The sequence below is a fragment of the Fringilla coelebs genome (genome assembly GCF_963513975.1).
Source record: "Fringilla coelebs genome assembly, chromosome: 2".
NCBI classification, from domain to species: domain Eukaryota; kingdom Metazoa; phylum Chordata; class Aves; order Passeriformes; family Fringillidae; genus Fringilla; species Fringilla coelebs.
Genome location: NC_140029.1, coordinates 88,346,167 through 88,359,986, shown reverse-complemented (window position 1 = coordinate 88,359,986; position 13,820 = coordinate 88,346,167). Strand labels below are relative to the sequence as shown.

The 13,820-nt window shown below is 39.9% G+C and overlaps 1 protein-coding gene across 2 annotated transcripts in view; it reads right to left on the bottom strand.

Annotated features, from left to right (window-relative positions):
• TSPAN9 (tetraspanin 9) overlaps positions 1–13,820 on the bottom strand; it is a 168,286-nt gene that overhangs the window by 93,655 nt on the left and 60,811 nt on the right. The gene's annotated exons all lie outside the window — the stretch shown is intronic.

The window sequence follows — 13,820 nt, the reverse complement described above, 5'->3', positions numbered from 1 at the left end:
GGAATGGGCCTTTCTATACATGTCTATGGTGCATGTACAAGCAGTTATCAAGCAGCAACCTTCTCAGCAAAATACATGGAAGCAACTTGCAGGTCACAGCCAGGTACCTGCCTCAAACACCAGAGCCTGCAGGGTAACTCACACCGGAACACAAGGCAAATGTCTGAGTATGAATTTAGAAGACTCAAAAAACTCTTCTGTTTGAAATTCACTTACTGGAAGTGTAAAGTTGTACCACTGCAAACCAATGCTGCAGCTAGATATTTTCAGCGGTTTTCACTTGTCATACAAAACTGAACTCTCAGCCAAAAAATTGTGAGAACACTCAAGTACTTTAAAGCATTTTTAGCTTTTTAGTTTTTCCAGCCTTTGGTTTGCCATAAAATTTACACTGACTTAGACTAGCTACAGAAAAAAAACCTGCTGTGCACTTGTGAAAATTAACACAATATAAATATTTGCCTTCCCATTGAAAGTACATGACAAAAATAATTAATCTGCCCTCCTCTAGGTTAAAAAAATTAAAATAATATTCTGTATTAAGCAAAAAAATTTCACAAATACTCTCATAGTTTGTAAATAGTGGAAACTTTCTACTGGTGGTTAGGAAAAATTAAAGCAAACCAACTATACCTCCAACCTCTTTTTTTTCACGTTTTCATTATTAGAACTTAATGAAGTTTTCCAGTTCTCTATTTTTACCTCCAAATACTGCAAAATACTGGTTTACTGCACCATTACCTCCAATGTACCTTCCATTAAGAGATCTCCATGACCGGTCTACAGCACAGTTTGTACTTCAGTACAGTCCCAAACAAAGACACACGTAAAGTCAACAGAAAAATCCAGACCTGAGCAACAAGCAGTGGGGAAAACACAGCTCCAGATCAGCCTCTCCTCCTGCTGTGTAGCAAGAAAACATATGACTCTCTTATGGTTATGCTGTGACCACCAGGGAGACTTTACAAGCCTCAGTAACCTTCAGCCACTCGAATTTGCAGCCAAGGAGTATCTTTACAGATTAGAAGCCACTTCCTGCTGCTGCAACTCCAACTCAGTGCTCAGGTACTCAGTTAATAAACCACACAGGGCTGCTTACTTGCTGAAAAAATAAATGGTGAAAAAGCTGTAAGCAGTCCATCCAGCTGTGTTTTGACCAGCCATTGCACTCAACTCTGCCTCTGACTGAGACTTCAGCAGAAGGTGTTGCTGCGCGGCAACAGCACCTTTCAGGGTCCCACTCAACAGCACAACCTCAGCGTGAGGACAAACACATTTTGCTTCACAACAAATCTTACCTCTGTTTAGTAATCAGGGCATGAAAAACATTCAAAAGCTCACTCTGTACTTCATTAATGTTTGATTACTGAATCACAGAATTTTGTTGCTGAGTGATGCCTTCACATCAAGAAAATAATTTCAGTCCCACGTGTATATGCCTGGGACAAGGCAATAAACAATCCTTTGCATTTAAATGGCTCTTTCAAATATGAAGGGTAAAAATTTAGGCCACTTTCAGATAGCAGGTATGAAAATCGATGTCATGATTCAATTAATGGGTGTAGCCAAAAAATGGAAAGGAAGAGTATTATTAATATGGTCAAAAAGCATAGGCTGGCTCTCCTACTGAAACCGATTTATTTGGTTCCCTCCTGGGAACAGTCCACCATGGTCCCCAAAGCACACATCCCAGCATCTTCATTTCTTTGTGAATTTCACAAATTATTTATTCTTTTTTCTCATCCTGTAGTTTAATCTCACCAGAACCTCAGTGCCAATTACACCCAGCTACAGTGCTCCCGAATTCCTCTGTTTGTTTCTGCCCTCCTCAGCTGTTTTTGCACAACTGGCTTGAGGAATCGTGCTGCAAAACAGCAAAAGCTGACCAATTTATAAACATATTTATAAACACGGAATTTAAAATATGTAATACAGATATAATAGGTGCATCAGCAATATAGAAAAAAATGAACTTTTTTTCCCCCTTTTAAGAGTCTGAAATCAATTTTACTTGACATTCCCCTTCTGTGAGATTGCTAACCCAGTGAGAGGGAGAGGGATTACAACAGGAAAGAGCAGGAAAAAATACTGAAGGCTGAGAAAAAATTTCTTAGGCTTTTTTTATGTCTCCCATGATTCCTGAAAATGAAATATGAAACTCCATGGGTTTTTTAAAAAGGAAAAACTCCAGTCACCGTGGTACACAAGCCATTTTACACCTTATTATATATTTTATCTTGCAATTTCTATTAGGTAGGATAATGCTACTGTCACTATTTTAAATATGGAGAACTTGAGGACCAAGATGTTTGCTGAGGATGAATAGGAAGCTGCTGGCGGAGAAACAAACCAAATCTGTGCCTCACACATCCTTAGCTAGCTCACTAGGCACTGCACCATTCTCAAATTAATTATTTTTCAAATCACAAGTTTTAGTAACGCTGCCACATGACTTCAGAACAATACTGAGCCCTGCAGAGAGATGTACAAATGCATATGCTAACAAGTGTTGAAAGGATATGGTTCTTAAATTCAGTCTTCTCTTTCTAATTATATTGACCAGGAACTCAATTTTACAAGCCTTCCTCAGGATACATTAGATAGGCAAAGAACAGAGATTGCTGAGTATAAACTCAGTGACTACATCTTTCCAGCCACTACTCTGAATCCTGGAAGTCCATGAGAAAGAGATAAGGAAAAAAGTTGAAAATAATAGCATACAACTGACATAAAGTTGCATGCAGCTGAAAGCTCAGATTAAAAAAAAAAAACACCAAACCAACAATGATTGTGGAATAAGCTTAAAGGGAAAAGGATGTCCAAAAGAATAGAACTGAAATTAGGATCACATGAGAGACAAAAACCATGGGGTTCTCAGGTCTTCCACGCTCTTGGTTCCATGCCAAAGAGTTTACAGACCCCCCCAAGTTAAAGTGCCTGGAGTTCTGAGGTCTTTCAATGCTGCAGGATTTATAACCAAAAACCTGGATGCTCTGACGGTTGTAAGGCTCATCCTGGGGCCTCCCAAGCTCCAGCTTGGATGTTGCAAATCCAAAGTATTCTGACAACCATGGGACTGGACAAAAACAAGGTAGATTTCAAGGACAACTTTGTGTGGTAGACAAATTTTGAAATCTGCCTGTGTTTTTTAGAACCAAATAGCCCAAGCCATACCTAACCTTTGACACACTTTCATTTTCCACTAAGTATTCCATTATAAAATAGACAGAACTACTGTAACTTCAGCTTTGGAGTCTCCAATCACTGATCATAGCTTCACACATTATTTAGAGCCTATACGAACAGCTTGTTTGATACAAATGCTGAAAAAGAATCACTACCAAGTGTTCAGAGAAGAGTGGAACACACACTTAGTTTCCCTACTAGCATGAAGAGCAGCCATTTCTCTTATGGTCAGAAAGCCACCATTTCCTTTGGCACTTAGCGGACAGACAGCTGAAGGAGGGAGAGATTGGATTCATTAAGAAACAGACTTACTCAGCTGGTGCCTGTGACCTGACCAGCAAACAATGCCAATGTTTGTGAGATGCAAAAACCTCATGCCTCTCTCTTCACATTCCAGCCCAACCAAAAGCATCCAAAAGGCATCACCCGATCCTCAATTCTTCCTGCAGAAGAAAGCCAGCTCCAGAGGCCAGGTAAAAGGATCTGGGATAGGTAGATATGCATACAGCATAAGGTGGAAGGAAAATCAGGATGCTCAGATGGATTTTCGGAGGCTGAACTCCATGTTCTGGGACTCCACCCAGTATTGGCATGGCTGAAGGAAAAGGAGGCCTTGCAGAGGGCCAGGAGTGAGAAGGATGCAGGAGTGTGAAGGAGCACCCCTGAGGAGCCACTGAGTTTGAGATCTGTGGGTAAAGAATCTTTTCTTACAGATAGAGGAATTGAGTGTCTAGGCACCTCAATCCAACGCCCACCTCCATTAGTCCTGAATTCACCAAGAGAAATTATACTTCTTGACATTGTTACTGGAAAGGAAACGAATTAATCTGTTTCTATGACAAAAACAAGAGTACAGCAGCTCCTGGTTGCCTCTGATGAGTAACACTCCTTGCCTCCCCAGGGTAAAGAGGTAAAAAAAGGTAAAATCTCTTTGAATGGCCTAAATTAATACTTACTAGTTATATTAATATATCCCAGCGAGACAAGTTTATCCTTCTGATATGGGGTCCTCACTGACTGGATGATCAAGAAAACAAGATCATGTTGTAAGACTTTCCACTGTGCCATACATTTGGTGTCATTTGGTCCCTGGGACTTCCACTAAAAATCATTTACTGGTAATAATGTGCATGTGGCTGAGACTTCTCATTTAGGATTTCACACCAGGGACAGAATGAGATTCTGTCTCCAAATTGTATAGAGGAATTAGCTGTAAATCATGTCAGGAACTTTAACCCACTGTGGTCAATTACAGATGATGAGGTGATATGCTAATGCACAGGAGATGTGGGGCATGCAGATTAAAATGCAATATGAGGTCCAAGAGCTAAGAAATTTTGATTATGTCACACCTTTAGTGTGTTGTCCCAGTTGTCCCTTGGGGGCCCTCAGATTGAGCAAAAAGAATGTCTGAGTTTCCAAAGCGACAGAAAAACAGAAGAGAAAATGGAAATCCTGCTACCAACATTTAAACTTCAAATCAAAACATTTGCAATATATACAGGGATCTTTTGGGGTTTGGTTTTCACTTCACAAACATAATGAAATATGTTAGATCTGAAAAAAGCACTGTAAATATTATGTTAGAATACAATTCACCATTGTTAGTTTCACCTTTAGGAACTAAAATCCAGGGAGTCCACTTATTGTTTGTTTCTAAGAATCCTAGGAATCAGAGTCTCCTTGGGCTTGGCAGAGTACATATATAGAGCAAGTCAACCCATACCACAATCTAATCTCCAAACAGAAAAACAGACATTAACAGCTGGCTCTGTGAAAAAAAACAAAAACAAAAACAAAAAAACTGGGTTTTTTTTCCTGAAGTCCTAAAACTACCTTACCAATTCTCCCTCTAGCAGGTGAGAGAAAATAGGAAATATGGGGGCAAAAAGAACCGCATATGCCCAAGCAGATAGGCCTATCTTACCAGGCAGCAGAGCTTAACAGATGCTTTGGAACAGTCTGTTTATGACTTTTAGCTTAAGAATCTGTATCCCTTTTAATTACAGGGTGTTTATCTCATCTTCCATAACAATGAATACATTTTTTCATCTCCATCAACAGTTAATCCTTAATTCTGCCGAGAACTTAACCTCAATATTTTAGGGCAGTGAGTTCCACAGATATGCATCATGTTAAAAAAACCCAGCATCCTCCTCTTGTTCACTATCATAATTAAGTTTTCCAGCTCTATCCTCTGTCTGGATATTCATCCTCATCCCATAATTCATTAGTTTGTAATCCTCTATTACACACTATGTTATTGTCCTCCATTAAACTAAGCACTTTTCAGCATGTCATGTTACTGAAAATTCTCTGACTCCCTAATAATTTCAGTTACCCATCTTAGGGCTACTTTCCAATTGAGCTATGTTTCTACCCTAATCTTTCCCAAGCTGCTGATGAAAAGATCTCCTATTTAAAGGACAAGAGTCAAGGTTCAGATTCAAAATAAATTTAATCAATTCTGTTTCTATCAACAACTTATCTTTAGGAAAGTGAAGTTACTCAGATTCCATAGACATTTTTCCATCATTCCCATTCTGCTTTTCTATTTCAGATTCAAAATTTGGCTCTGAAAATGTTGAACTTTTCCAAGCTTAAGATGTGGTACAAACTGCTGTCTCCATCCAGTACACCCATTAAAAAAAAAAAAAGGTGTATGCAGAGAAATGTTTTTTACTTTGCATACAGAGAAAATAAGATCGAGGGCCCAGAAAGCTGCCAGCCAGAGGCAGGAAGGCAGCCTCATCACATCCCCGACACCACTGTGTGAGGAAACATCACAAAAAAGATCTCCAAAACCATGCTTTAAAAATTAAAGACCAAAAAAAGAAAGCAGGGGCGAGGAACTGAGAAGGATTCTTCTTATTTAACACCTATTTTTTGAAGAGGTAAAGTACATGATCTGAGTGCTTCTCTTCCACTCCCACTTTAAATGACAGTTTAGGTTTTTTCATCTCCTATATTGACTACAGATTAAAGAAAGCTAGCTAGATAGGCTTTTGTTTATCATGAGAGATGATATCCCGTCTTTCTCTTGGATGGTGCAGCAGGATTTCATTAATACAATAACTCTTCTAACTGCGTCCAACGTGTACAAGTCTCTTGAACAAAATCAGGTGGATTTTCTCTAACATCTGTTCCAAAGAGGCTATCTTTCACTAGCAGTCTGCTGTTTTGAATTAACTGACAGCTGGTGTCTATGTATTAGCAGAACTATTAAACTTAAAAACCAACAAATTGAAAAAACCCTCATACAAATGGCTCCATGTGAAGAAAGAACCAAGAGAATGATGTAAGCATTCCTTTTTGAAAGGCAGCACACATCTCTGAAACCTGCTCAGTTATGCCATGAAGGAACATTTCTAAGCACATTCCTTTCACAATTGAATGAATTCCTTCACTGCTAAAATATTCATTTTTTGGCACTTAAACACAAACAGGTGTCATTCCATGAATGGGGACATTTAAAACCACTGTGTCAGGGCTGGCAGAGACCCAGATGTCTTCAATGGGCAGCTACTCATCACCAGCCCCAGCCTCCAACCTCAGACTCACTGGAAGTGGCAGACTGAATGCCTTACAGCAGTATCATCACCTCACATGTCTGTGAGTTATCAAAAGGCTGTCTTCCAGCAGCATTTCTAAGCAAAACCTAACCCCAAGTCACACCTTCAGGTCAAAGAGGGACAGCTTCCAGAGAGGAGTCACACCACCAAATGAATTAAGTATCTGCCCAGAGCCAGTGGCCTTGCAGATGAAGCTGGCATTGGAGAGGGCTGACTTCATGTCACAGTACCAGGTTCCCTTCTGCTGAGCCCCCAGTGTGACTCTGGGCAGAAATGTCTGGAAACAAGGATGGGGTCTAGTGTCTAAAGCCATTCAGTCCTCAGTATACTCCTGGCCCTCCCTGACCACAATCAACTGTGACATCAAGCTACATAGCCTAACAATTCCTATCACATAGCTCCTTTTTTCTTTGAAGGCAGATGTTTCTGAATTCATAAGAAACAGATTTTGAGTAATTCAAGGTAACTGGATCATACCTTCACTGCCATTAACAGCACTTCCCAAGTTCTGATCAAAGCACTGCAGAACAGCCACATTCCATCCTGCTGATTTGGGCTGGGCTCATTTCTATGGCTTTCAACAAATTTCCACAACACCTAGCCACAGCAAAGTTCATAGTCTCCTTCCTATCTTGAAGCTCTTTGAATTAATAAAAATAGTCACATTTGACCATCTGCATCTGCCCTTGCAGTAAAGCTTATTTATCTTCACAATGAAGTTTCTAGCACGTTGTATGGCAACGCTGTAGGATGTGGTCAACTTCACCATTTAAAATAGGATGTGCCTGTAACGTAGCAGTCATGCAATTAATGCTTTTTGCTTTGCCAACAACAGAGTCAGATTTAAATCCCAAGAGGAGGCAGATATTTTAGCCACCCTACTCATCTCACAAGAACGAGGCTAAATGGTTCTCATCTATTCTGCATGAGATACAAGAAAGGGTGTAATAATGAAAACAAGGTTACCCTCTTACTATAATCCAGCAGGTTTATGTAATGTTGCTGCTGTTCATGAGCTTTGTGATCGGTGTCAGCTCTTGTTATAAGGGTGTGAGAGATTTAAAATGACAAAGGAGGAAAAGAAAGAAGGGGGGGGGGGGGGGGGGGGGGGGGAACCAGTTTGACATGACCCTGCCTGTCAAGTCACAAAAAGCTATCCAGCAGTTCAATTCCCTGACTTACAGTAGGAGCTACTTAACTTTTTACAGTACATTCATTAACAACCTTTTGTAAAAGCAGACATATAATGGGAAAACATCATTTTTATGACCTTATCTGCATTATGGAGGACTCAGTTACACTTGGAGAGAATGCTGTGTGCTAGCTGCAATACCAGACATTCAGAGCCTAATATGGGGTGTAAAGAATGGATGCAAGCATGTTTGACTCTTTCCCAAAAGCCAAGCCCACATTCACTTCATTTTGTAAAAGTTTAATTGTACCATCAATGTCTCTCAGAGATGAGAAAACCAAGATAGATACCCTTGATCATCAGTCAGAAACTAAGAATGTTCCAAAAATTCCTCATAGAGGCATCTGAAAGGGGAAAAAAAAAAAAAAAAAAGCCTTTTGTAGGGGAAAACTATTTGTGTCATTCAGTCTGCTCTGATCTACTTAGGTGTGCCATAAGTATGCAGCAGCTATTGTATGAAATATCAACTGGCCTTTAGAAACTGCACTTCATAAATTCATCACAGGCCGATATTTTCCATTTACAAATTAATTGGGATGCTGGCATTTTATTTCAGAAGCGACCAACATGATGTTTCATCCTCTGCTCTGCAGACTGGTTCAGGGGAATCTATCAAAAATACATGGCCATAAATGCTTAGCAAATGGTGTGCATCCAGATGGGGTTTTAAACAACATGAATGAAACTAAAGGCTTACAAAATGCAGTATCTTGTTAGGGTAGACAGCTTTAGTTTGGGTCCAAATATGCCTTGCAGGAGTCAAATTTGATGCCCGTAGCAAGAATATGTATATGATCTTTCTCTCTTCTCTCCTAAATGTCCAAGTCTAGAGTCATTTTAAATCTAAACTAATCTACTGAAAAGGCTTTCCAGACTTCTTCCCTTCAGGAGAGCAAGCTAATACTAAATCTGCAATAGTATTATCCATTCGTAATATTTTGTTTGCTTTTGTTGTTGTTTTAACTCTTCAATCATCATGTCTATAAAATAGATACATGCAGGTGTGGACATCAATGCCCCCAAAATGAAAAATTCCCTGGATTTTATCCAGCTAATGAGTTCTCCTCCTCTGTTATTTTTCTCATATACTAATTCCTTATGTTGCACTTGTCCCTTTCCAGCCAAACATTTGCTCAGAAGTAACAGAAATTCTCTCAAGCCTCCCAGACACTTTTCAGAAGAGTTTTATGAACTCATCATCTCATCCCATACCTGAAACACAACTTTTCTAAATTGAGCATATCTCACTCCTCTCCTCCCCCACTTCTATGACAATGGTTTTATTACAGGCCTGTCATGTATAATACTTCGTGTTTCCATTCCAACAGCATGGAAGCTGTTATATTAAATGTTTATCAGTAATGAGGTTCCTCCCTTCTACCAGCTGAAGCAAAGAAATTTGGTAGATATAATCATGAAAAGATTCTGTAGGTTTGTCACTTCCAGAAGAAACACAGTACTTGAAATACACAAGATTCCAACCAAACCTGACTGCATGAACTGCACTCTGAAATCCCATGTTTCTAGCATTCCAAGGATTGTAAATTAAGTCATCTCAGTTCCCTGTGTTTTTTTCTTTTGAATCAACTTGAATGCTTTCTGCCCTGTACACTGAAAACAAAGTTTTGGAAACTGTAACATGGTAAGTTTAAAAAAAAGAGAAGAAAAAACTTCTTCTCACTCCCTGAGAGATGCACCACTGGAAACAAGGTCAAAAGGGAACAAAAAGCAGCAAAACCTTAATCAACAGAATCAAGACTTATGGCTCTCTGAACATACAAAGGGAACAGAGCTGATTAGTTGCAAGGTGCAATTTCTCTTTACAGGTAATATTTTTCCAAGCAGAATGATGCTTTGCACCTGTCCTGTAATTAGATGCCAGGCTTGTGTATTATGCTGAAAGAAAAAAAAGACTAAGAAAGTGTCTTGATCATTTCAAAGTTCAGCACCTCCCAAAGAGTGCCTATAGCTGTTCTATAGCGCTTTTAGCTCCATTTATACAGGTATCTCACTTTTGTCCCTACCTACTCTATCTGCTGTGTTTATCTCTATCAAATATCAATGATATCTGAAAGACTACATCAATACCAAGCTGTAGGCAGGACGCGGGGAGTGGGGAATAATGAATTCTTCCCTAAAAACCGTTCCCTAACAAATTGTTCCCAGGCACCAGAGCCTTCAAAATGTCTATCACAGAACTATCTTCATGCATTTTAAGCATCCTTCATATTAAGGATCCAGTTATTTTTATTTTAATATAAAGAACAAATGCTCAGAAGCCAAATAATCCAAAACAGATTTCTACAGCTTTTCCCTCAAGCACTGAAAAGAGAGCCCTCAGACTACTGAAGGCCTGACATGGTAGACTGCTACAAAGTTCTGTCAACCAGATTCCCTCTCAGATTTCACAGGCTGGTCACCAGTAGCTCTTATGCATAATCTGTAAACCACATTTTTAAAGCAACCAGGGATCCTTCAAAATGAAAAAACAGATACACATTTTTGACACACATCTCTCAATACTGTGAAAACTTGAAGCATTGACTTCTATTACAGAAGAGAAAAGGTATGTGCTTAGGGACAGAATTCCAAACTAAGATACCCTCAAGAGATGTTATATGATGTTTTGAAATAAAAGTTCCACCTCATAAAATGTTAATATTAGGGCTTTAGGCAGACATTAAGGTCAGGACAGATGTGCTGCCTAACATGTACAACCCTCTCACTTTCCAGAAGGCCAATAAATGCCGTTCAGTAACTAAAAAGCAGTTACAGAAGATGGTGGTACTTTGTTCACAAGCATGCACGTTGGCAAGTCAAGCAATAGAAAAAGGTTGCTAAGGAGAGAAGCTGACCTGGATGTAAGTGAAAAAAAAAATCAGTGGGAGAGCAATTAAACACTGGAACAGACTGCTCAGAGAGATGTTAGAATCTCCCTTACTGGAAATATTCAAGACTCAGCTTGACAGGGGCCTGCATAACCTGAACTGGGGCCCTTCTTTCAATAGAAGGTTGCACCATGTGCTCTCCAGCACCTCCTTTCATCCTAGACTCTGCTGAGATTCTAACATTGTGTTCCAAGATCCGGAACTCAGACTGTGAAAGACTGACACTGAACTTCTTGGAGTAGCAGTGACTTGAACTACAGTTGTACGTAGTGAAAAACTGGCAAATTGAAATTGCAATCCCGCTGATGAGGAAGGGAAAAAAGAGATGCTTCTTCTCAGTAGCTAGATTTGACAAATTAGGAACATCCTCATCCTATCAATTGAGTATCTGCAGATCATAAAGCCTGTCTGATCTGTGTGACTTAATTTGGTAGTTATCCCTTCAAATCTGTTACCTTTGGCTGTCTTCTTTAAACAGCCGAAATTTTTTCTTTAGCAGAAGAAATGACACAACAAATTCCAGTCTTTCCCATCACCATGCCCTGCTTCTTTTTTTTTTCCTACTGGAGTGTGAATTCCATACAAGAGTGCATTTGTCAGAATGAAGGACCTTCCCCAAGGAAGGGAATGTGATTCATTTGCAAAAAGCAGGGATTAGTAATTATTTAAAGGCAATCCATCTGCCCCTAGAGATGTACCGGCCGCACAGATGAAGGGCTGGTTTAATCTCTTCAAGAGCAAATTTCTGTAAGATGCCAAATTAAACTATTTACATGGGAGAAGAAAGCTTGATCCTTGAGCACAGAGATGCTGGAGTTTCTTTTGCTGTTGCCACTATGTCATGAGAGTGGAAAGCTGTTTAAAGACACTCACCTGACAAGCTGGTACAGTTTTAGATGCATCCATTTAAACTAAAAAAAAAAGGTAAAATGGTGCTACATCTGGCCATATACCCCAATAACTGCTTTATTGTTAGAGCTTTTAGCAGTTGTGGACAGTCTTGCCATCGAGCTGACCCCCACTAGATGTTTCCTTCTGCGTCAGACGTATATGGTGCATTATTTTCCTTGGGATTTTGAAGGATTATTAGTCATATTGCCTCTAACCTTTTTGAAATTAACTGTTCTAAGGGCAAACACTAGCATATGAAAACATTTGCTTGCAGTGTTTTGCTTCCTTTGGTGTGCTATATCACAAGGAGCATAATATATGAAGGCAAACAAACACGGTTTTGATCCTCGGGTGCTAATAATGCTAAAGAGCTATTTTGATGGAACTGCTGAAAGAGCTAAAATATTTTTAACTTCCCTACTTCCAGTACTCATGTAACTATGAAACACAATTAATTTTGATTATGAAGTTAGAGAATCCTAGGCCCACACTTCCAAAGTATTGTATATTCCTTTCAATCTTATAGAATCTAATGGATTTTTATACCCTGACATGATTTATCTTTTTGAGGCTCATCTGGGTAGCCATGCAGGCTGTCAACAGGATTTCTTCCCATAGCAAGTGACCATATTCTATGTTAAAGTAGCATTGTCTGCTGTAATTCCAAGGAAAAAACTTGGTACAGCTGAAATACCCAGGATACCATTCCTATGGATTTAAAAAGTAATAAGCAATTCTACTGCTCCTAACAGATCAGATATCCTTGAGATTTTTAGAAGTGTTATTACAGCGTGTCAGTACAGTTAAGTAGACACATAAGGCTGCTACAAGAATTAAAGGAGATGAACATACAGAAAATTAGATTAATTTTTTTAAGCTCCAAAAGAGATAGGGACACTGATAAACTTAAGTCATTTAGTGGTCAATTCTAGTTTATCCTGGCAGCCTCTGCCTCCACACTTAATAAAAAAAAAAATTTCCCTCTTAGCTATAAATGAAGTTGCAACACGGCAACAGTAACAGATCCTGGCAACTCTTCCTGCCCCAAATCATGTAACTTATTCTCACTCTGGATTTCTAAGGAAGTAAGATTTATGCATCCAGACTGTCTTCAGTGAAACCTGAGGGAAGGGAGCAGGCAGGGTGCTGTACAAGCCCTGGAAACCCAAGCCAACACTCAGCAGCATGTGTTTGGAGTATCAATAGCAGCTAGGCAGAGCAGTGTGCGAGCCTGACCTGGAGCCTGCATGAAGGATGGGCACACACACGGCTGGGTTCACATTCTGCACAGCCCCTCACCCTGCATAGCCCTGTCACAGGGGCACAGGGGGGATCCTGCAGTCTGGGCAGGGCACAAGGGGAGGAAGGGAGAGGTCTGTAATGAGCTCAACCATCCAAAAGAAAATCAGAACTCATTCATCCTGCTCTTGGCAGAGTTTTAAACAGTAACAGACAGAACTAGAGCTGGGCAGTCACACCTTCAGTGTGTGGAGTAGCCTCAAGCACACATCACAACAGCAGCAGAAAGTGAATTTCTGCTCAGTGTACTCTGCCCTTCAAGCCCCATGACCTGGGCAAGGGCTTTAAAGTGGCCCTGCACGGAGGCAGGGGCAAGGCTGAGTGCCCTGCTCAAAAGGGGTTCTAGGACTACAGCTGCCTTTTTCAGCACCCCAGACTGGCCTCTCTTTTCAATATTTCTCTCCCCACTTTGGGTTAGGATATGTGCTCCAGACAGCACATATTCTCCTGATTTAACAGTTCTCCAAGTTTAATATCATTATATTTTCTTTTTATGTGTCTAAACCCATCGCCCCCTTATTCTTCTGCTCTGAGGCTCACAATTCCCAGTTTGTTTTCAAAGCTCATTAAGAGAATTTTCTCTCTCCCTCTGTCATATCGTTAACAGAAATGTTACAAAACTCCAGTCTAACTCCCAACCTACATAACCACTGCACTACTGCTGATAATCAGCTCCTGTTTATATTTCACCCAACTTTTTTCTTCCTACCCAAGCAAATTTCAATTAATCTTCATGTTAGAAAGTAAACATATACCTACTTCCCTCTTGATTCCCTAAAATCATTAATTTTG